The 3,954-nt window shown below is 36.2% G+C and overlaps 1 non-coding gene across 1 annotated transcript; it reads left to right on the top strand.

Moving 5' to 3' along the window:
- Positions 1-323: 323 nt before the first annotated feature.
- LOC126947024 (small nucleolar RNA SNORA20) lies at positions 324-454 on the top strand. The gene has a single exon (XR_007722878.1). It is a non-coding gene; the product is annotated as a small nucleolar RNA SNORA20 (small nucleolar RNA).
- Positions 455-3,954: the final 3,500 nt, after the last annotated feature.

Consider the following 3,954-nt stretch of genomic DNA (forward strand, 5'->3'; position numbering starts at 1 on the left):
TTAGCTGAAACAGGAACAGAAAACAGTCTTCTGAAGATGAATGCAAAGATCAGAACTTGTCCAAAAGTGTGCCAAGGGTTCCAGAAGTTGTAGTAATGAAGACAGTAAGGTGAATATAGAGGGATTAAATATTGATGGCTCAAATGGGAGGGATTAGAACCAGAACTAGGAAACATAAAAACATTTGTATAAGAGAAATGCAATTACCAAACAGTGGAGAAAAGAGAGATTATTTATCAAGTAGTGCTGGGATACTAGGAAAAAGCCCCATTCCACATCTAAAAAATTCACTTCTAGAGAGATCTTAAAAAAAGTTCTTGTGCTTTCCCATTTATTTGCTGGTATAGTCTCACAATGATATGACCAGTTATACTCATGGGAAAAAATAATATTGGGCCATTGTAAATTGGCATCAAGTAACTATTTTCATCTCTTCTGCATGGACTATATATATTTATATATTATATATAAGTACATATTACATCTATATATATTTATATATAAATATACATAATATATGTAATGTAAAATATATTACATATATTTGTGTATATAAATATATATTACATGTAATTTTTGTATATTATATGCATATATTACATCTATAAATATATATTACATATATAAATATATGTATATATTTTTATATATATATATATATATTTTTTTTTTTAAGAGACAGCATCTGGCTTTGTTGCCCAGACTGGAGTGCAGTAGCAAAGTCACGGCTCACTGCAGCCTCTACCTCCTGGGCTCAAGTGAGCCTCCTGCCTCAGCCTCCTCAGTAGCTGGGACTACAAACATGAGCCACCATGCCCAGCCAAGTATTTCTTAAATAAAGAATAAAAATAAATATAAATAAGTAAATAAAAAGATTAAGTTTTTATATTAAAACTTTAAATGCTATTCATTAACAGCTGATATTTGCAACAAAGATTTAGGCTTCCATATGTCCCAGTTTGTTCAGAAATAATAGTGTATCCTTTCACTTTCGAATATGTTTCTTTTGGGTTATAAATAGTTTGACTAACCTAGACATAAACATCAAAGGGTAAATATCTGAAATACATTAAACACTTCAAAACTCGATTGTAAAAAACCATAAAATAGTATTTGAGTTTCAATGCTACATTTCAAAGACAATAAAATATTTATGGCCAACAAACACAATCAACCTCATTTGTAACTTGAAAAATAAAAACTAAACTGTAAAACCTTAGCATTTTACATCCGTGAGATTGCAAATATTTAGAAATCTGACAATAGCTATGAAATCTCTCTTAAAGACAACAGAAACTCACATACTGTGAGTCAGAGTGTGTTTTGTTGTGATATTTTTGTGGAACAATTTGGTATTCATTATCTGAAAAGTAAAATATATATCCTAAACCCATTCTTTTGCCTTCTGGCTATGTTTCCTAAAGAGACATGTGCAATTATGCTCTTATCAACATTGTTGATGGTAGCCTTAAAATGGGTAGAACTCACCTTGTAACCACCTGAGAGGTTCTTCCTGCACACTGCAGAAAGAAAGACCATGACTTTGTAGTAGAGAAAGAGTTTAATAGACACAAGCTTGGCCATGCCATGTGGGAGGTGGAGTCCTGTGCAAATCATCTCATTCAAAGTTCCTAAGTTAGGGTTTTTTCAAGGGCAGTTTGGATGGATGGGTGGGGGGGGCCAGGTAACAGGAGCGTGCTGCTGATTGATTGGGGTGGAGATGAAATCATAGGGCGTTGAAGCTGTCCTCCTGTTGGGCCAAATTACTTCTGGGTGGGGCCACAGAAGTGGGGTTGTTGGTCCATGTGGAGCCATGGGTGTCTGGCAAGCAAAAATCCTGGAAAGATATCTCAAAAGGCCAATCTGCAATAGTGTTTTATTTGCAGGAGTAATTGGGGAAGTTGCATATCTTATAACCTCTGGAATAATGGCTGACAATCCTTTATGTCGGCAGGACTCAAGCTCCTCTCCTCTCCCCGGGCTGATGGCCTCCCGTCAACTTTACAAAAGTGGTTTTGGGGCAAGGCCTATTATCATTTTAACTGTAGCCTAAGTGTCTTCCAAAGTTAATTTGGCCCAATAGCCCAGGAATAATTAAGGGATAGGCAAGATGGGGATTGGGTTGGCTTAGCTTACTGTTATAATTTTCTCACTGATAATAACTTGCAAAGGCAGGTTCAACACATCTGTTAATAGGTGGGACATTAACAGTAACTAAACTGTGTGTAAATGGGGTATCTATGGGGGAACCTAAGATATACCATCATCCTAAAAATATGCTTGTGACATAGTGATGCAATAAAGAGAAATGAAGCATAACTACATCTATAAGTCTGCATGTGTCTCATAGACAAAGCTTATGGAGAATATCAAGTTCCACAAGAGGGCATGCAATGTGACCCCAATCATGTGCAGTTAAGACCACTAAAAAATTATACAATGAATATATCTCTGTGGAGCAAAATTGTGTACAAATTGAGGGAATGATAGGTACATAATTCCATGGCATGATGTGTGTGCACTGGAAGTAGTTTGCTATGGCTGCTCTAACAAATTGCCATAAACTTGATTTCTTATAACAACAAACATTTATTATCGTACAGTTCTGAAAGTCCAGAGTCCTCAGTGAATGTCGCTGGGCTGAAACCACGGTTTTGGAAGAGCTGGGTTCTCTCTGTAGGGGAGAATCTGTTTCCTTGCATGTTCCAGCTTCTAGAAGTTGCTGCCATTCCTCTTTTCATCATCCCTTCTAATGTTTTCAAAGGCAGCAACATCGGGCTGATTCTTCCTCTAACGCCTTCTTCCAATTTTAAGGATCATGTAGAACCCACCTGGGTAACGCAGGATAATCTCTCTATTTGAAGTTTAGCCTATCGACTTCCATCTGCAACCATAATTCCCTTCATCATGGGATATAACATATACTCAAGTTCCAGATAAAATGATGTGGGCATCTTAGGGGATCATTTTTCTGCCTATGACAGTGTATTAGTTTGTTCTCAATCTGCTAATAAAGACATACCTGAGGCTGGGTAATTTATAAAGGAAAGAGGTTTAGTGGACTTACAGTTCAGCATGGCTGGGGAGGCCTCACAATCGTGGAGGAAGGCAAAGGAGAAGCGAAGGCATGTCTTATGTGGCGGCAGGCAAAAAGAGCGTGTGCAGGAGAACTCCCCTTTATAAAACCATCAGATCTCATGAGACTTATTCATGTAATGAGAAAAGCACAGGAAAGACCCACCCCCATGATCAATTACCTCCCACCAGGTCCCTCCCACAATATGTGGGAATTGTGGGAGCTAAAATTCAAGATGAGATTTGGGTGGAGACACAGCCAAACCATATCAGACAGGGACTGGGATGAGAGGGACTCTTGATCATAGGCTTTGTCATAACAATTTATATTTCCTTGATCTTACAAATATTTGATGAAGCATTTTTAAAAATAAAGAAGATAGTATATGTCTTGTTAATTTCTATTTACAGCAAGGTAGAGAGATTACTGTTTACAGTAGTAATAGGAAGTTTATTTCCAATAAAATATATAAGAAATAATTCTAATCTCAATGAGATTATTATTCACTTGTATGTAGTAGAGGGGTGTGTGTGTGTGTGTGTGTGTGTGTGTGTGTGTGATGTTTACTCCGGAAGCTTAAGGGTTTTCTTCTTTATTTCTGATTTAATGAAGTTTCATAAAATTATGCCCAACTGGTTTGATTTGCTTTTTTCTTTGAATTTTTTTTTTTAATTTGCACAGTTCCAATTGAGCATTCTTGGTAGAACATCTGTCTTTCCTCAGTTATGAGAAATGGTCAACTATTATTTCCTTTGATACGGTATATCATTTTTCCTTTCTAATTTTCCCTAAAAAATGGTGTTCAAAAATCTGGATATAAATACCATGTCTACTAAAATGTATTATATATTTTTTCACATAATATGTATTAAACATAA

This window comes from Macaca thibetana, chromosome X (genome assembly GCF_024542745.1).
Source record: "Macaca thibetana thibetana isolate TM-01 chromosome X, ASM2454274v1, whole genome shotgun sequence".
Classification (NCBI taxonomy): Eukaryota; Metazoa; Chordata; class Mammalia; order Primates; family Cercopithecidae; genus Macaca; species Macaca thibetana.